Source organism: Ambystoma mexicanum, chromosome 7p (genome assembly GCF_040938575.1).
Source record: "Ambystoma mexicanum isolate Mex_15411 chromosome 7p, UKY_AmexF1_1, whole genome shotgun sequence".
In the NCBI taxonomy this organism is placed as follows: Eukaryota; Metazoa; Chordata; class Amphibia; order Caudata; family Ambystomatidae; genus Ambystoma; species Ambystoma mexicanum.
The window spans coordinates 542854502-542875935 of NC_090939.1; positions in this window are offsets into that span (position 1 = coordinate 542854502).

Here is a 21434-nt window from a genome sequence, read left to right on the forward strand (position 1 = left end):
CCGGCACCCTGCAGCCGCTCCGAACTTGTACCTGCAAAATAAAAAGACAGTTAGAGCGCATCGTGAAGCAGGCAACAAGCGCTTACTTACGTGCTTCCAGGCGCTTCTATTCATCACACGGGCTCCATCTTCAACTCACTTCAGCCCGTCATCCGCCATCGCCGGAACCCTGCAAAACAAGAAACATCATTACTAAAGACTTTAAAGACATTAGAATTACTCGAAACTTACTGTTCGTGCAGTAAACGACAGACAGCAGTCCTCTGAAGTCAAGAGGCCTGCTCCCCTTATCCAGTGAAGAAACTGGTTCAGCACCCTGCCCCGAGGCAGATGGAGGCACGGCGTTCACTTACCTAAGGTGAGAGCGTTTACCTTTGGGGTTCTACAGGAGAAGAGAAAGGGAAGAAGAGAGAGACATTCAATAACCCAGTTCCTTAATCCCATATTTTCTATCTGCAGACATCTTACCCTTCGAGTCAGACATACAGTGCACAGAGGTCCAGCCCAAAGAGCCAGCCGTGTGTTACACATCACCTTTGAAGATACGGTATACGCCCAGTCAAGACCGGCGCCTCGGGAATCAGGTGAGCATTACAGAACGCAAAGCCTACCACAAAACTCCCGTCCAGGCGCTATGGAAACCTCGGATACCGACCAGCTAGCCCAGTTACTTGGCGAACTAAGGGCAGAAGTGCATGCAGCCCGTCAGGAAACGAACGCTCTAAGAAGGGAACTGATTATTTCCAAGGAGCGAACAGATGATCTCGCTAGACAATTGCTACAGTCACAAGCCGGACAGACCCCGTTACCCGCATCTGGGGGAAATCTTCCTTCTACATCCTCTATGAGTCCAGTGCAGATCAACCTACCTGGGAATGTACCTCTGGCTCCGCCCGAACGATTTTCTGGTGACCCAAAGAGGTTTGCAGTATTTATCAATCAGTGCCGGTTGCATTTCTTATGCCGGCCAGCAGCCTTTCCAACTGATCAAGCTAAAGTAGCTTTCGTGCTTTCGTACCTTAGTGGCAATGCGGCAGACTGGTCGATCCCTCTAGTAAATCAAGATGATCCGGTCCTCCATGATTTTCAAGCTTTTCAGCTCAGTATGGAAAAACTGTTCGCAAGACATTCACAGGGGCAGGCCTTGGACAATGAGCTTCTTTCGTTGCGACAAGGTAATCAAGACCTTTTGGCTTATATTGCGTCTTTCAACAGACTGATAGTGGAAACTCAATGGCCTGAGGACAAAAGGATTACGCTGTTTTATAGAGGTCTACGTGGAGAGCTCAAAGATGTGTTAGCCCAAGTAGTGAATCCCCCACAAGATTGTTCAGACTATATAGACTTAGTTGTTCAAATAGATCACAGACTGCAGAACAGGAAGGCCGATCGTTCCAAGTTTGATGCTTGAGTATTTTCCAAACCGCCAACTCCTTCCAAAGGAGTAGACTCCGGGGAACCCATGCAAATAGGGGGTCTGAAAGGTCCTCTAACACAAAAGGAGCGGGAAAGGAGAAAACAGTTGCAATTATGCCTCTATTGCGGAAACTCAGGGCACTTTCTTCGAGACTGTCCGGTGAAACCTGCCAAGAAGGCAGTAGGAGCTGCAGTTACCAAAGTTACAAACTCTGAGCAGGGAAACGACCTCGCCCAACAAGAATAGAGGTCCTCTTGCCGAGCGTGAAAACCAGTTCCGTGACCTCGCATTTCGTGATACCTATGGTCCTCATTAGCCCTGATAATCCGGATCGATTACATGCAATTGAAGCTTACGTCGACAGCGGTGCCATCGGCAATTATGTGGATCATGAAATGGTTTTGTTACTCACCGGACGGGAAGTAAACCAATCGGTGGCCGGAAGACACAGGACTGCACTATTGATTGAAGAGCTAGGTCGGGGCCTCCAACCTAGCCTCCTCTCTGTGAGGGCACAAGACCTTTTTAACGATATGACCCTCTGCTGGGTAGGACCAGGCAGATGGACTGATCGCTCAAAAGGGCGGGGAGGACACGCCGCCAAGAACCCAGCTGTAAAGGAAAAAACAAGAGGTGAGCAATTGGAACTTTAAGAAGAATCCCTTCCCTTGATACTTCTTTCTAGTAGTACCTGAGCTATGCCCTCCCCTTGTTTAAGGCAACCGGAACCACCTATAAGTAAGAAAGGAGAATGTAACCTATACTAATGATAGTTGTCGCTAGGCTACGAGGTATAGAATCATAAATTAGAGAACCCTTACCACGGATGTTGTTGTTGAGTCTGAGTTATCCCAAAGGAGTCCAAAAACGGAAGTGCAAAATAATAAACGGGGAAGGTTAGTTAGGGAACTAAACCCGGGCGGAACGAGGGCCGCGCTAGAGTCGAGTGGGTGCACTCTCTGCAAGGCGTCCCTGTGCACTATTGGAGGATGTCCAATGGAAGTCTGATTGTGGAGATGATGGGAACAACAACCATAAGAATGGTAGGTGATGGTTTCGGTGACAGGCAAAGGCAGTCCGTGAGGGAGAAAAAAGAGGTCTGGTACACAGGTGAGTAGTTTTCCAAAATCGGCAGGCAGAGGCAGTCCGTGAGGGAGGAAATAGGTCTGGTACACGGGTCAGTAGTTTTCCAAAATCGGCAGGCAGAGGCAGTCCTTGAAGGAGGAATTAGGTCTGGTACACGGGTTAATATAGCAGGATCGAAGACGGAACTTCTAAACACTTCTAAACACCGGGATGCAACTTTAATCAGAAGCAGCGACTTTCCCGGTTGTGCGGTTTAAATCGGGAAGGGGAAAGGCGGAACCGGACGAAACCAAGGTTCACGCATCATCGCCCATCTGCTGAGAGTGGGAGGCGGAATGCTGGGAATCATAGTTGAACTCGCCGCAGGGCGCCTCGGAGTGAGCCGAGGCCACTATTTTCCGGGGCAGTTGCCAGTGGGCGTAGAATGGATTTGCAATGTGACGCATGCCCTTCCGAAGGGCTATAATCCTCCTCCGTGCCTGCCGAGGCGTAACAGCATCCACCCCCAACGGCGGCACCACCCCCCTACAGACATGAAAGCGGCGAAGCAGGGCCGGAGCATGTATGTTAGATAAAGGCTCCCAAGATCTATCCTCAGGGCCAAAACCCTTCCAGTCAACCAGGTAAAAAGGACGACCCCTCCGAAGTCGGAAATCCAGGATATCTGCCACTTCGTACTCATCATTACCATCCACCCGCACCGGGGCCGGGCGTATTGGCAATCGCATGTTGGCCGGACAAGGCTTCAGCAAGCTGACATGAAACACAGGATGCTGTTTCCAGGACGAGGGCAATGAAAGACGTACAGCAACTGGATTCAAAACCTTAGTGACAGAGAAAGGTCCCACGAATTTGGGTAAGAGCATCCGTTTTCCAGGCATTCTCAGGTTGCGTGATGACAGCCAAACCTTCATACCTACACGGTAGTCGGGTGCCGGTGCCCGATGTTTGTCAGCGAATTTCTTAGCTTTGGCCTGAGCATGCAGCAGGTGTTGACGAACGACCTCATGAATGGACTTGAGGTCCCGAACACACGCATGAGCCGCTGGATTGTCAATTGGAAGATCAGGATCCAGGGGTAAGGACCGTGGATGGTGTCCGTATAATGCAAAAAAGGGTGATACACCAGAAGCGGCATGCAGAGAATTGTTATAAGCAAATTCAGGAGGAGGTAACAACGCCAACCAAGATGACTGGAAACGAAGCGTGAGGCAGCGCAGATATTGCTCGAGAGTGGCGTTGAGCCGTTCAGTCTGCCCATCTGTTTGTGGATGGAAGGCCGAGCTGAACCTGTCATCAATGCCCAAGGATGCCGTCAGAGCCCTCCAAAAACGTGATCTGAAACCACAATAGAGCGCAGACCAAAGAAACGAAATACGTTCCTAAGGAACAACGAGGCCAGAGTTGGAGCAGAGGGCAAACCCATACAAGGAACGAAGAGTGCCATTTTGGTGAAATAATCAATTACCACCCAGATGGTATCAAAACCGTCCACAGGCGGCAGGTCCACGATGAAATCCATAGAGACCATGTACCATGGTTTGTGAGGAACCGGGAGTGACTGTAACAAACCCATAGGTTTAGACCGGGAGACCTTACATTGAGCACACACAGAACAGGAGGCCAGATAACGAACCACGTCCTGTGACATAGACGGCCACCAGGCCTAACGCCGAAGCAAGTCCAGAGTCTTCTTTTGACCTGGATGAGCCCCCATCAAAGAGTCATGGGATAAAGCAAGGGCTTGGAGACGTGCTTTCCCCGGAGGCACAAACAGGCGGCCCTGAATATAAGGAAGTCCTCGTACCACATCAAGGTTTAGGACTACACATTCTTCTTTATGTGTATTCACCCAATCCGAGATTAAAGAACGGAGCAAAGGGCGTGGAGTACATGCACATACGACCCTAGAAGGCAGCAGAAGAGGGCATTCGGGTTTGCTTTGCTCCGAGTGAGAGGGTAGACGAGACAAGGCGTCGGCACAAACATTGAGACGGGCTGGCCTATATGTGATGGTGAAATTAAACTGGGAAAAGAAGAGGTGCCAACGGGCCTGTCGGGCAGTGAGACACTTCATTGATTTGAATGCCAATAGACTCCGGTGGTCAGAGAAGACAGTAACCGGATGACGGGCCCCCAATAGATGTCGCCATTCGGCGAAAGCGTCCTTGACTGCCAGCAATTCCCTTTCCGTGATAGGATAGTTGCGCTCGTAAGGTGTCAGTTTCCTCGAAAAGAACGCCACCGGATGGATCTCACCCGAATCCTGACAGGGTTGCGACAGAATAGCCCCGATGGCCGTCCCAGAAGCATCAGCTTCCACAAAAAATGGCAGGAGCAGATCGGGATGTTGTAGCACTGGTGCTGAAGAAAAGGCCGCTTTTAAGGTCTCAAAGGCAGATTGCGCTTCTGGTGTCCATCGGTATGGCTTTTTTGAGCTAGTTAAAGCCGTCAAAGGAGCTGAGATGGTAGAAAATGAAAAGATAAAGCGCCTGTAAAAGTTTGCGAACCCCAGGAATGACTGTAGGGCTTTGGTTGTAGTAGGGACAGGCCATTCCAAAACGGCCTTAACCTTAGACTGGCTCATCCGGATACCCCGGTTGGTAAGGTCATAACCTAGAAACTCAACCTCCGCTGAATTGAAGATACACTTCTCGGCTTTGACGAAGAGATGGTTCTCTCTCAGCCTTTGTAAGACGGAACTCACATGTCGGGTGTGTTCACTCTTGGATGAGGAGTAAATCAGTATATCGTCTAAATAGACCACAACAAACCGGTCCAGACAATCGTGAAATACATCATTCATGAAGGCTTGAAAGGTGTCCGGGGCGTTGCACAACCCGAAGGGCATCACTAGGTATTCGAATAACCCATACCGGGTCTTGAAGGCGGTTTTCCACTCGTCCCCTTCTCTTATGCGGACTAGGTTGTAAGCACCCCGCAGATCAAGTTTGGTAAAGATCACGGAGGAACCCAGTTGGTCCAAGAGTACTGAGATCAGTGGAAGAGGGTACTGGTTCTTGACTGTGATGGCGTTTAATGCCCTATAATCAATACAAGGGCGAAGGTCACCCTCTTTTTTAGGAACAAAAAACAGTGGAGACGCTGCCGGTGATCTCGATGGTCTGATGAACTCCGTAGCCAATGCCTTGTCAATATACTCTTTTAGCACTTTGTCTTCTGGCAGTGTGAGTGAATAAACCCTGCCGGCAGGTATTTTAGCCCCCGGTACCAGGTTGATAGGACAATCATACGGCCTATGTGGGGGCAACTGTTCTGCTCCACCTTTATCGAAGACGTCCCGAAAAGAAGCGTATTCCACAGGGATGCTAGGTTCAAGGGCATTGGTAATTGCACCGATCAAGGCCATTGAGGCTACCAGGGCTTGACAGGAAGTGCCGGAAATGCTACTAGTCTGAAAACAGCTTTCGTTACAGACAGAGGAAGGAAACTGTACCACCTTCCCTGCCCAGTCAATGTCAGGATTGTGATGTTGTAACCACGGAATGCCCAAAATTACACGAAGCTGGGGGGCCTTAATTAGGTCGAATGTGAGTGTTTCGGTATGTCCATCGTTCGTCTGCATACGGACGAGGGACGTACTTTGAGTAACCAGACCTGAGACCAGAGAAGAGCCGTCTACCGCATGTACGGCTTCAGGTTGTGGTTTAGAAACCACAGGAACGTTATTGCTCAGGGCATAATCATAATCCATATAATTCCCAGTAGCACCGGAATCAATTATAGCCTGAGAAGAGAAAGAACAGTCAGTTGAAGTGGTAAATACCACTGGCAGACTGACAGGCACGGTAACTGCCATATTCGAGTCCAAAGACAATACCCCCGGCGTAGGGACTCCTGCTATCGCCGGGTTCTGGCGTTTCCCGCCTTCTTAACGGGTCTCTTTGGACAATCCTTGAGGTGGTGCTCCGACGAACCACAGTACATGCATAAATTGTTGGATCGACGGTGTTCACGTTGTGCAGGAGACAACGGACCACGTACCGCCCCAATCTGCATAGGCTCAGAAGAAGCAGAGGAAGGAGGGTTAACAGAATCAAGGGGAAGGGGAACTGGAGTCATATTTTTCCGTTCTCCCTTCCGTTCAGATCTTCTAGCATCTATTTGTAGTACTAAATCAAGTAACTCCCCGAATGCAGTAGGAATCACCGGCACAGTAGCAAGGATGTCTTTTAGCTCCTCAGACAATCCTTTGTAAAATACTGCAGATTTCTTTTCTTCCGGCCAATCCGTCTCGGCTGCCAGCTGATTGAACCTAGTGAGGTATGTAAACAGGGAAGACGTACCCTGGCGTAAATTCAAGAATTCTAGATCCGTGGCTTGTGACTTGTACCGGGTATCGAATACCCTATTCATGGCTGTAATAAGAGCATCACAGTCATACAAAACATAGCTATTGGATTCAAGCAAGGGATTAGCCCAAGCTGCCGCCGTCCCTCCGAGGTGCGAAAGGATAAAGGCCGCCTTTGTGGTGGGATTGGGAAAGGCCGAGGGGCGGCAAAGAAAATGCAATTTGCATTGGTTGATAAATGTCCGGTACTGCTTTGGGTCACCCGTAAAGCGTTCCGGAGGAGCCAACAGGAATTGGGTGGCCATCAGAACAGGCCCCGAGGAAAACCCCGAGGCGGAGGCCGAATGGGTACCGGAACCTGAGGCAGTAGCACCGGACGGATCAATTCCCAGTGTCTGGGGTGCAGGAAAGGGCCTTATGTTGTCAATCCGTTGGTGTAAGGCATCATGTGCGGCAGACATGTCTGCTCGTAGTTCGGATACCAAATGAACTAAAGTGGCCAACGGATCCGCTTCTTCCATGGCTTCTGATTTTGTTACTCACCGGACGGGAAGTAAACCAATCGGTGGCCGGAAGACACAGGACTGCACTATTGATTGAAGAGCTAGGTCGGGGCCTCCAACCTAGCCTCCTCTCTGTGAGGGCACAAGACCTTTTTAACGATATGACCCTCTGCTGGGTAGGACCAGGCAGATGGACTGATCGCTCAAAAGGGCGGGGAGGACACGCCGCCAAGAACCCAGCTGTAAAGGAAAAAACAAGAGGTGAGCAATTGGAACTTTAAGAAGAATCCCTTCCCTTGATACTTCTTTCTAGTAGTACCTGAGCTATGCCCTCCCCTTGTTTAAGGCAACCGGAACCACCTATAAGTAAGAAAGGAGAATGTAACCTATACTAATGATAGTTGTCGCTAGGCTACGAGGTATAGAATCATAAATTAGAGAACCCTTACAAGGGATGTTGTTGTTGAGTCTGAGTTATCCCAAAGGAGTCCAAAAACGGAAGTGCAAAATAATAAACGGGGAAGGTTAGTTAGGGAACTAAACCCGGGCGGAACGAGGGCCGCGCTAGAGTCGAGTGGGTGCACTCTCTGCAAGGCGTCCCTGTGCACTATTGGAGGATGTCCAATGGAAGTCTGATTGTGGAGATGATGGGAACAACAACCATAAGAATGGTAGGTGATGGTTTCGGTGACAGGCAAAGGCAGTCCGTGAGGGAGAAAAAAGAGGTCTGGTACACAGGTGAGTAGTTTTCCAAAATCGGCAGGCAGAGGCAGTCCGTGAGGGAGGAAATAGGTCTGGTGCACGGGTCAGTAGTTTTCCAAAATCGGCAGGCAGAGGCAGTCCGTGAAGGAGGAATTAGGTCTGGTACACGGGTTAATATAGCAGGATCGAAGACGGAACTTCTAAACACTTCTAAACACTGGGATGCAACTTTAATCAGAAGCAGCGACTTTCCCGGTTGTGCGGTTTAAATCGGGAAGGGGAAAGGCGGAACCGGACGAAACCGAGGTTCACGCATCATCGCCCATCTGCTGAGAGTGGGAGGCGGAATGCTGGGAATCGTAGTTCAACTCGCCGCAGGGCGCCGCGGAGTGAGCCGAGGCCACTATTTTCCAGGGCAGTTGCCAGTGGGCGTAGAATGGATTTGCAATGTGATGCATGGCCTTCCGAAGGGCTATAATCCTCCTCCGTGCATGCCGAGGCATAACAGGTTTTGAGGATGAATCTAACTCTTTGTCCCAAGGCTGTAAAGGACGTCATTACTACGGTGGATGGTACAGAGATAGCCTCCGGGCCAGTAACGCATACCACTCAAGAGGTGACGCTAGTAAGTCAAGATGGACACCATGAAAAGATCGTGTTCGATGTGATCAAGGCCCCTCAGTTTCAGATTATTCTAGGAATACCTTGGTTAGAGAAACACAATCCTCTGATCGATTGGCGAGCAAGAACGGTCCAGTTTCCAGAATGTGTCTCTACTTGTCACCCTCCACCTGGTGTTGCACTGGCAGCAATTTCTTCAGAGACTCCCCAGTTCCCTCCCGAATACCTAGAATACCAAGATGTTTTCCGGAAGGATCAGGCTAACTCTCTACCTCCTCATAGGTCTTATGACTGCCAGATAGACCTGATACCTGGATCTACTCCTCCTTGTAGTAGAATTTATGCCCTCACCGAGCCTGAGAACCTTCACCTTCGACAATACCTGGATAAATACCTGGCAAATGGGTTTATTCGTCCTTCCAAGTCCCCTGCTTCTTCAGCTTTGTTCTTCGTTCCAAAAAAGGAAGGAGACCTTAGAACTTGTATAGATTATCGCTCCCTGAACCAGATCACCGTTAAGAATAGATATCCGTTACTTTTGATCCCTGAACTCCTGGACCAAGTCAGAAAAGCATGCATATATACAAAGCTGGATCTTAGAGGAGCTTACCACTTGGTACGAGTAAAAGAGGGCGATGAATGGAAGACGGCCTTCCGCACCAAGTATGGGCTATTTGAATATCAGGTCATGCCCTTCGGACTTTGCAATGCCCCGGCCGCCTTTCAATATTTTATGAACGATGTCCTCAGAGAGCTCATAGATGTGTGTGTTGTTGTTTACATTGACGACATCCTCGTTTATTCTTCATCGGAATCTGAACATCGGAAACACGTGAAAATGGTCCTCGAAAGATTGCGTCAACACAAACTTTTCGCTAAGTTGGAAAAATGTGTTTTCAACGTGACTGAAGTTGAATTCTTGGGATTCATATTATCACCTGGCAGAGTGCGTATGGATTCAAAGAAGGTCGATGCAGTTCTCAAATGGCCATCACCATCCTCCGTAAAAGGTGTGCAAAGCATGTTAGGCTTCGCTAACTTTTACCGCAGGTTTATCCCCGAATTCTCTCGAATAGTCCAGCCCATCACTGCCTTGTTAAAGAAAAACAAACGTTTTGAATGGTCTACCGAGGCGGAACAAGCTTTCCAGGATTTGAAGACTAAATTTATCTCTGCACCAATCTTAAAACACCCTCGCCCCGAACTCCCCTACATCGTGGAAACTGATGCGTCAAGCCTTGCCATGGGGGCAGTTCTATCACAAAAGGACCCGGTAACCAATCAGTTGCATCCCGTGGCATTTTGGTCCCGCAAATTCTCACCTCCTGAAATCAATTACACGATTACTGACAAGGAACTTCTGGCTATCAAGTCTGCCTTTAAGGCTTGGCGGCATTATCTGCTGGGGGCCCGACACACCGTTACTGTGATTACGGATCACCGAAACCTGCAATATTTGAAAACCGCAAAAGCCCAATCCTCTAGACAACTCCATTGGGCATTATTCTTTGCCGAGTTTGACTTCATAATTACCTATCGACCTGGTACAAAGAACGGTAAAGCTGATGCCCTTTCTCGGATGGGAGTGGAAGAACACTTGATCAACCCCAAACCTGTACCAATCATTCCCGAACAAAGAATTCTGGGTGTAATCGCCACAGAATCCATAGAGGAAATTAAGGATAAAGCCAGGCAACTTGTAACTCCAGCAGACATACAGAATTGGCATCTGCAGGGAAAGGACTTTGCAGTAAAGGACAACTTATTGTATTTCCAAGAACGATTATACCTACCCAGCACAGATTTACAGAAAAAAGTAATCTCTTGTTATCACGATTCTTTAATGGAAGGACATCCCGGTATGGCCAAGACCTCAGAAAAGATGAAGCGCTACTTCTGGTGGCCGTCTTGGAAAAAAGATATCAGAGACTTTATAATGTCCTGTGGAGTATGCGCCCAAAACAAGAGTCAAAAGGAAAGACCAGCAGGCCTCTTACGCCCTATTGACATCCCACCTCGCCCTTGGCATACGCTTTCTATGGACTTCATCACCGATCTACCTCCATGCTCCGGATACAATACGATTCTAGTAATCGTGGACTTATTCTCCAAGATGGCGCATTTCATTCTGCTCAAAGGCTTGCCAACAGCAGCAACTCTGGCCCGAGAATTTCTCGAAAACATCGACCGTCTGCACGGTTTTCCTTCGGTTCTAATTTCGGATCGAGGTAGTCAATTTATTTCTCATTTTTGGCGAAGTTGCTGTCGGTCGGCTCAAATTGATGTGAGACTGTCGACCAGTCACCACCCTCAGACCGACGGACAAACCGAGAGGACCAATCAAACTCTGGAACAGTATTTACGCTGCATGCTGCAACAAACTGAAAAAACTTGGAAAGACATCCTTTGGATAGCCGAATATGCCTACAATAACTCTGTCCATTCGGGAACTGGGAAAACCCCGTTTTTTCTTTTGTACGGCAGTCACCCTCGAACCTCGGAGTTGGATCCCCTCCAAGATCTTGAAACACCAGCAGTAGACTACCTGCATTCTACAATCACCCAAGCCTTTAAGGAAGCTGTTTCTCACCTTCAAAGGGCTAAAGAACAATACAAGAAAGGAGCAGATCAACATCGGAAGGAAGCCCCTCAATATCAAGTAGGGGATCAAGTCTGGTTATCCACCAAATATATACCTCTAAAAGGGCCACGCACATTCAACCCAAGATACCTTGGTCCCTATTCCATCACTACCATAGTAAACCCAGTAGCGGTCAAGTTGGACTTGCCCCCGCACATGAAGATATATCCGGTCTTCCACGTCTCTCTATTAAAACCCGTGCAACCTCAAACCCGACTAACTAAATCTCCAAAACCTATCCTAGTTGATGGAGAACTCGAGTTTGAAGTCAAAAGCATTCTGGACTCCAAGATCTCCAAATCTAAACTATTTTACCTAATTGACTGGAAAGGCTACGGCCCCCAAGAGAGATCCTGGGAACCTGCTGAATATGTCCACGCTCCTCGCCTAATCAAAAGATTTCACCAAACATTTCCTGACAAGCCAAAACCCCCGGAGAAGCCCGGTTTGGGAGGGGCCTTGAGGGGGGGTACTGTCATGATCTCTGCTTCCAAAAGGTCAGGGTTTTCCCAACTCCCTTGGAAGCAGATCCATAACCCAGGTTCCGAGTGCCAACCAGTCCCAATTGGGACCTTTTGGACCCAGTCCTGGCGCCAGTGGCACCAGGCTCATAAATATGCCCAGTCCCAGCGCTGGAAGCGCCGGGCTCATAATGCTTGGGTGGACTTACCTGCAGCAGACCATGCTGCTTACTTGCCTGCCAGTTGAGCCTCTGATCCTCTTCTGTTTGGAACTACTTTTCCTGTTGGGTGGGGCAGGAGCCACTCCCTAGATTCAGAACACTGGAACTCTTCTGGAAAGCAGGAACTCTTTTCTTACCTAGGCGTGGCTGTGGAAGGAGACACCTAAGCACTACAGGAGGCTATTTAAACCACACCCGATGGATGAATCTTGCTTTGCGTTATTCTGCATCCTCTGCAGCAGAACGCTCATCGTGTCTTCTGCATCTGATCCTGGGCCTAAGGAAAAAGGCTTACCATCCTGAATCCAGTCTTCAGCAACACCTATAAAGACAAGAAAGAACAGGTTAGCATTACGGTCTTCAGTGACAGCTCTTCACTTACCTGGTCCATCGGCTGTCACCAACGCCTCGCGCTGCATTCCGGCATCTGAAAGACAAAGGCTTACCTACTCTTCGTGCGCTCCGGAGGTCTTCACACTGCATTCCGGCATCTGAAAGACAAAAGCTTACCAACTCTGTGCACGCTCCGGAGGCCTTCGGCGCTGCATCCCGCATCTGAAAGACAAAACAAGGTGCGTTTAAAGACATTGGGGAACTTTAATACTCACGTGCCATTACTCCTTTCCACATCTAACCCAGTGGGTATTCCGGCACCCTGCAGCCGCTCCGAACTTGTACCTGCAAAATAAAAAGACAGTTAGAGCGCATCGTGAAGCAGGCAACAAGCGCTTACTTACGTGCTTCCAGGCGCTTCTATTCATCACACGGGCTCCATCTTCAACTCACTTCAGCCCGTCATCCGCCATCGCCGGAACCCTGCAAAACAAGAAACATCATTACTAAAGACTTTAAAGACATTAGAATTACTCGAAACTTACCGTTCGTGCAGTAAACGACGGACAGCAGTCCTCTGAAGTCAAGAGGCCTGCTCCCCTTATCCAGTGAAGAAACTGGTTTCAGCACCCTGCCCCGAGGCAGATGGAGAGCACGGCGTTCACTTACCTAAGGTGAGCGTTAACCTTTGGGGTTCTACAGGAGAAGAGAAAGGGAAGAAGAGAGAGACATTCAATAACCCAGTTCCTTAATCCCATATTTTCTATCTGCAGACATCTTACCCTTCGAGTCAGACATACAGTGCACAGAGGTCCAGCCCAAAGAGCCAGCCGTGTGTTACACATCACCTTTGAAGATACGGTATGCGCCCAGTCAAGACCGGCGCCTCTACGGGAATCAGGTGAGCGTTACAGACACTGAGATGGAATGTCTTGTGATGATCGTAACAGAGACAATGGCAGAAAAAAATATGCTGTGACTGCGACTAGCAAAAAGCAAAATACATATTCTGAAATTGATGCTTATTGTACTCTGAATGATTTTTGGAAGTTTTTGTATGCATTGTGAATTTGAGGTGTTTAAGAACAGATTAAACCAATGACTCACCCCCTGAAGTGTGTCTGAAATAAACGTTTGATTAGTCTAGTAATTATTGTATTGATTTCCAGAAAGACAAATTATTGGTTATTCGCATTCTTTCTTATTTAGGGTCACTGCTCAAAGTGTTAGAGTTGTGGAACCCCTGTTTTTTTAAAGAGGCCTGGACAAGAAAGTCAGCCATCCCAGAAACAAAGAGCCACATGGTGCTGGCCACAGCCCAGGAACTTCCATTTTAAAAAAGAAGAGAAAGAAAGGTTTTTTTAGAGGTAGCAAGGTAGACCATAAGGGTTGCAATCCCCGTTGTGAGAGAATATCAGCGAGTAAGAAATGATAACAGGGATGTAGGAGTAAAGTGTGGGTGAAATGTCCTTCTATACCCTTTGCCAGGCCAGTTGTGCTGCTATGAGGCATTGTACATGCGTCTGTTTGGTTTAGTATGTAACTTGTGTACTTTTCAAGTCCTTCTGTAAAGCAGTATTTTTTAGTATTTGAAGCCCAAACCTTTGTGCATATTTATATCAACCAGAGATGAGATGTTGTGGGCACTGGTCAAGTACCAAAATCATAGGTCCAAATCATGGCTACACCATTTAAATCAGGTGTGTGATCTTGGGTACACATTTCTATGCCTCTGTGCCTTATCTGGCAAATTAAAGGGGCCTTAAAATGTAATCATGTGATTTGAAAAATATTCAATTTCAAGATACATGTGGCCACTCTTTTGGTTCGGGCTCTTAGAGCCGGCCAGACCCCCCTGCCTTTCCCCTGGCTCGCCCTAGCTGTGAAGTTGTTGGCTCTCCCTGTTCTAATGCTATGTGGCAGATTAGATGCCACATGTTAAGGTTAATGTTAAAGGATATATTTACTGTGCACTATCACCACTGGAGTGGTCCCCAGGGGCTCTGGTGGTTCTGAAAACGGAAGGGTGTGAGTTAGTGGGAATGAGCGGGAAAAGTGCAAGAGAGCAATGATGTGCCGTTGGCAGCCTCAGCCTGGTTAATACTGTTCGCTGGGCATGGGCTGCATTCAGCTCAGTAGCCGTCGTGTGCTGTTGTGCGAGTCTATGCGTGTTTTGTTTTGTTGTTGCGATGTAGTGAAGTTTGTGCGGTTTGTTGTGCTATAGGGTTGTGGTTGTGTTTGTTTAGAGTTTGAGAGGTGTATGCAGAGGGGTGGAATTGTTAGTGGATTGGTTATTGGCATCGCTGTTTAGAAGTGATGTGCTAGATTTCCACATTCTTTCTACGTGTGGCACGTGAATATTTCTGCATTTCTATGTAGATCCGGTACTGGCTAACATTCACAATCCTCTCTACATATGACGCCCACTGACATTTAACAACTGTATCCAAATGTGGCACTGGCCCACCTTCAAAAGTCCTGTCTATATGTAAAGCAAGCCAGCATTCACAATTCTATCTAGATTTGGCTTTGATAATATTCCCGATGCAGTCTAGACGTGGCACTGGCTGACAATCGTTATTCCATCTAGATGTGTCACTGGCCGGCACCCACAATCCCATCTAGCTGTGATGCAGGCTATTGTTCAAAATCTTATCTAAGTGTGGCACATGCTAATATTCCGCAATTCTGTCTAAGTGTGGCACTTGCTAACATTAAAAAACAAGGGGGGTTCTGGGAGTTTCTCTACTACCGGCCTATATCTCCGATTAGAGTCTCAAGCAGCGTCTTTAGCTCACTATCCTTTCACAGAAGAGAAATGTCCACTACATATCAGTCTTTGTCCTGCCCAAGTGCAGCCCAGCACCGAAATGCCTGGCAATTCTATTCTGAACAAGAGATACAACTCAGGCTAATGTCAAGATTCCATCTAAATGTAGCACTTGCTAACCTTCACATTTCTATCTAGATGTGACGCAGGCTAATGTTCACAATTCTATATAAGAGTGGCGCATGATAACATTCATAGTTCTATCTAAGTGGTGCACATGCTAACATTTACAATTCCATCTAAGTGTGGTACATGCTAACCTTCACATTTCTATCTATATGCGAAGCACAGTAATGTTCACGATTCCATCTAAGTGTGGTGCATGCTAACATTAACATTTCCATCTAAGTGTGGGACATGTTAACCTTCACAGTTCTATCTAGATGTGATGCAGGCTAATGTTCACAATTCCATCTAAGTGTGGTGTATGCTAACTCACATTTCTATTTAGATGTGACACAGGCTAATGTTCACAATTCCATCTAAGTGTGGTACATGCTAACATTCACAATTCCATCTAAGTGTGGGGCAGGCTAACCTTCACATTTCTATCTCGATGTGATGCAGGCTAATGTTCACGATTCCACCTAAGTGTGGCACATGCTATCATTCACAATTTTATCTAAGTGTGGCACTTGTTAACCTTCATAATCCTGTCTAGATGCAGCGCAAGGCAAAAATTACAATCCTGATAGACGTAGGCTGATGGTCACAATTCTATCTAAGTAAGAGTGTTGTAAATGATTTTCGCCTGGCGGTCTATGTTTTGGTAAGGTAATTTAGAGTGGCTGGGATTTCTGGAGTAGAGTGATTGCTTTACTCCCCACTCATGCCACGCTTACTTTTTTGCTGTCGGTTGATGGCTGGCTTCACTGGCCTCCCTTGCTGACACCTGCAAACACTTTCTGGAGCCACCTATGTCACAGCCGCTTTTGCCCTGGGGCCCCCCGCCACAGGGGCCTGCCGGGCGGAAGGCTGCCCTGGGCGGGTCCGTCAATGCCAGATAACTAACCAATCACGGATGGACGAACACACAAGGAAGTCAAACAGCCAATGACGCGTGGAGGTATATGCTGGCATGAGGTGGGAGGGAAAACTTATTTCAGATGCTCCCTGAACAGGACCATCATCAATGATGTCTTGCCATGGGATCTAGACCTGTTTATGAGCCTGGGCATGCAGGTCTGGTAGGCTGTGAAAGGCAGCCCTGCAGTAGCAGCAGAATGTGGGATAAGTAAGAGCAAGTTATTTACGAAATCTACATCTTGTTTATCTTTTAGCTTACTTTTAAACTCCACCACTAAACTCTAAAAACGAAACTCTAAACTCTAAAAACAAAACTCTGAACTAAAAAAAAGAAAGTGTAAACTCAGAAAACTAAACTGAAAACTCTAAACACACTAAACCCTATGCACTACGAACTCAACACTAAACTAAATGTAACTCTAAACTAACTGTAAATTGTAAACTATAGAGTATACTAAACCATGCTTTATATACTCAGATATCTTTTCTGTATACTAAGTAATTTATATACACACCTGTTTTTTTATTTAAGAATATCATATCCTTGTTTATACAAAGCTTTAACTCTTTTTTTTAACATTGAATTATATAAATTCTAGATTCAAAACTAAACATTCCATTAACATAAGATAGTTTCAATTTTTCCCCACATAAGCAGAGCCACCTGTATGTTTTCACATCATTTATCCTCATTAAGGTACTCCAAAATTCCCCAAGAAAAATGTGTCTTTTCTTTGTCAGCGTTCATGATGAGCCCAGCTCTTCCTGTTCCATTGCCATCACAGTTTATTAGTAAATGAGAAGTGTTCTCTATCTTGCCTGTATCTTTACAGAAACAGCATATCTGTTTTAATCCTCAAATATCGTTACAGGCCCCTAACACATTATTTGGGTGTGTGTTAGATTGTATCTTATTTTAGGGTGCCGATAGCCGCCCTATAGTTAAGGTGAGTCGGACTCCCATAGGAACCCCTTAAAATTCTATTGTTAACAACTTTTGATTCGAGAAACGGATTTGACCGAAATTCCAAAAGTGATTAAGGACTTGGGCACCCCCCCTCACACTGCAAAGTTACGTAAAGATACATTAAACAATCCAAAAGTTATTACAAAGACAAAACATAATTTTTTACAAAGTTGCATCCTACTTCCATTCATTTTCCCATAGACAAACAAGGTCAATATTTGCCAAAGCGCACAGCATCAAATCGCTAGACGGATTTGGACCAGGTCCAAAACAACTTGGGTACGAAGCGTTTAAAAGAGGCCTTTTTCTGGTTTGTGGTTTTTCTGTGAAGTAGTTATTTAAATATGTGACAGAGAGGGGGGTGCCCCCTTCTCGGACATAGCTAGATCTCGGGGATTAACCCCAAACCTTTTTTATAAAGAAATGAACTGACCACCATCTTGTTTTTTTCTAGATGCAAGAGATAACCGCAGCTATAGCAGAGGAGAATGGGAAATGAAAAGTAATTATGTGCTCTAGCACATGGAAGTGTCTCTTATTCTAGATGGAATTACCAATAAAAATCTCAGACCAAATAACTGGACAGACATAAAAAATCTGGCAAAGTACTAATTTATTCTCAATTAATTAAAGCAGGGCAAATTGGCAGACATCGGACTGATGCTTGTAAACTAACCCAATATGCATCATCAATGATGTCATGCTATGTGCCAAATTGTAAAACCAAGAGGCGGGAGGGATTGGTTAGTGGAACATATCAATTTATAGAATACACATGGGTTAGTACACCATTGGCTATCTCTTATCTATAATGCACACAGCAAACTACCTCTAAATGCTTATAATACTGAGTATAGGCTGCCCAATAGACCCACTGATTGGTTGGCACTCCCACCTAACCTTGGACTTTTGGCTCGACTAGCAGCATGTACACACAGTGAAACCCCGGTGCTTGAGTCATGTGAGATTACCCCCCACTTTCCCAATTAGCCCATCATCTCTCATCAGTCTGGCCATTAGCCAAGGTTTCCCATCTGTAGTTGACCTTGTAGCTCGCTTTCTGTTACGGGACATTCAAGGGAGTGTAAGCACATCACTATCTTCATCCACAACTTAATGAATAGCCCTTGTTTTTGACTTCTGAATCACATTTGAAGAGACTGCACGTTTGTCCATTTCAACCTCTTATTTACTGCTATTTGATTCAATTGTGCTAGGTGTCATTGTTCCTCTTGGCCTCTAGAGACTTGCTCACTCCATTTTGCAACCTGCTTATCCATTGTTAATTGTTCAATACTTGTCTCTTGCAAATGTTTTCTTCTTCTTTAATCAAAGATAAATATGTCTCATGTCAATGGCTTATTTGTCCGCCTCCTTTTGTTCTTTGCAATTATTCCTTGACATAGCATCCTTGATCCCAGGCCGACATAGGATCCTCTTCATTTTGCACACAAAGCTAATTCTCCAATGTCTCCTGCATCCCTGGTGTGTTTGTGAGGCAGCTGGATTGAATCTTTACACAGCCGACGTCCATTTTCCTATCATGCCGTACTTGCCATGTTATATTTTCCTCTATAGCAAGCTACTATATGTCTCATCTACCTTGCGTTGCTGCGTATTTACACGTATTGGTCAGCAAATTACTTTATCTCCTTTGTATATGATAACTTTATCATTTTGTACATGTTTCTCTTGTCACTTCAGTTACATCGTCACTCTTAAGTATTTTCATATCGTTTCAGCATGTCTTTGCACATTTTCTTCATGACATCACTCTGCCCTTGTCAGATTTCACTCAGCACTACATTATGTCCAATGGTGCTTGCTGACATCCTTCCACAGGATATTCTTCCATACTCTCAATACGGTTGTCTGAGTGCATATTGTCTCTCGTACACTCGATGCAGTATAGGCATAACTTATCATATAGCCCTTCTCCTGCAATTCCAATATGATGGCAGTGAGGGGCAGGAATTAGGGAGAATGTGTCCACCTGCTCCTCTACAGTCAAAAAACTATTTTCAGGTTAAAATAATTGCAAATGACTTTAGTCTAGAGATGGGGAGGTTGCTGGAGGACACTAAGTGACATTTGGGAGTTATAGAAAGTCCAGGGACTATAGCCTCGAATAGCCGACATCTCAAAGCAAACTGCATCACAGAAACAGAGTGTGTTGTGGGGGGAAACGAAGATGGCAGGGTAGGTGAGGATGCCATCTGGGGAGTGGGGGGGGAGCTGGAACAGATGAGGGGGGCACTTGGTAAGGTCTTTGGGGGCAGGAAAGCATTTCATTCTCCTGCCATTTTTCCAATAATCACGGCTATATTCAAGGCTATACAGGACTACAGATAGCTGCGGGAATGAGTAGTTCTGTGCCCGCAGCTAGAGACTTTGGCGTGTTTGTGTTTTATTTATCTATTTTGGCTGTGTGTTTTAAGACTTTCTTACATGTGAGACTGTGGAGAAAAACAGAAGAAAACTGTTTAAAAAAAATAAATACGAAAGGAGCCACCCTACTCTAGTTTTAGATGCCCCATCCGCTGTATTTAAGCCTGTGTGTTCCCACCCATGCTATTATATCTTGTGTAATTGTACCCATCTAATGTATCCCCACCTAGTTTACTGTCATTTATACTCTGCTCACTTTATCATCATCTACCTTACATAACTCCATGAGAAGTCATTTACTGTATTGATCTTTTAAGTTCCATTGTTTTACTAATGTCTCTTTCGTCATTCAAATTCCATAGTCAGATCTTTTAAAACAAAACAAAATGTTATAGCCGTGGCTATACAAAAAAGGAGAGTGATTGGTATATTGAGGTTTGCGTCTAGCAACAGCAATGCCTGGAGTGTTTACCAGTGGCCTACCAGCATACTCTCGATGTGTGGTGCTCCTATCTATGGGTACACATGACATGCCGTGCGGCCGTGGGTATATGCCGGCAAATGGAACATCGTGTGTTTGTGGATGTGTGGTAGTCACGGCTACCAGCCAGACATTATTTTATTGGCTGTTCTTGTAAACACAGCTTTGGTTATAAAGGCATCTACTGAATCATACATTTACTGTGCAATAATCATGTTGTAATGTGGATGATACAGCACAGAAGTTCATTTCTTTTTGTCATTTTAGGTGCTTAGGTGTTCCCTTGTTTCATTTGAAGTTTTGAAGGCTGGCTTAGTTTGAATTTGAGCTTGCAAAAAATAAAATGTATACTTAGCCGCGGTTAAATGGTACGATTTATAGCCACGTTCAATAGCCACGGCTACGAGAGATGCTGGACAGGTATAAAATAGATTTCTGTGAGTTTGTTGTTGGTTTTTGTAATTATTTTATTTATGTAGCTGTCTGTGATAGGTTGTAGTGAAAATGTATAATCAATTTTCATAGTTTTGTTTTAATATAGTCCTCTTTTGTGGTATTCATTTTGAAAAGTATAAAAGCCATGATTTTGTGCAGTATTCAAATTTTGATTGCAGAACTCCACAGTGCAGTATTCCGAGTGTGTGGCTGTTGTGGAATTAAGTATGAGTAAAGATTTAAATATTTAAAAGTTTATTTGCAGTGTTATGTGTCAGGTACATTTCCACTGCTATCAGATGGTATATATTGGCATTATTTTGGGCCTATTTAGATTACGTGGTAGTATATTTCTTGATTTATTTTTGTACCTTTTAATTTAATGCGGCTTAATAAAATATGTGTCACTTATATGTATTACTATTGTCAGATGGTGTACTTTGGTACTATTTTTCATATACTCAGATTTAATGGCTGTTAATGTTTCATTTGTGTTAACTTTTACTAATATGCTGCTTGAATTCAATAGTATTTGTATTAATCTATTTCTTTTTTGTATGCAGGTTTTTGAGGGTATGTGCTGAAACTGTGTTGAACAATAGTCTTCCTATAGGGTTCTTCCTTGTCATGTAAATGGACCTGAACAAGCTGGGGGATGGTAGTTGAGGTTCTCAATCTTTGAGATGGTTTATTGTACAAAAAGTACACTGCACTTACAGAATGCCTATCTTACTGTGTTGCTCCTTGATCCTAAAATAGTGTGATTTATCAGCAACAATTTTCTGAGCATTTGGATTGTTTTTTGAGTGGAGGTAAAGCAGAAGATATCCACACCATGTTTTTATGTAGTTTTTTTCAACCCACCATGTTTTTTCCCCCCAATGACAAATGGTTCTTTTTTATCATGTTCTTGGCAGTCTTGTAGATTGGGTGCTGACAAGTTGGGATAAGGTTGGGAGGAAGTGACAGTGGTGGCAGAAGTGGAATTTCATGGTGCACTGGCACTCACT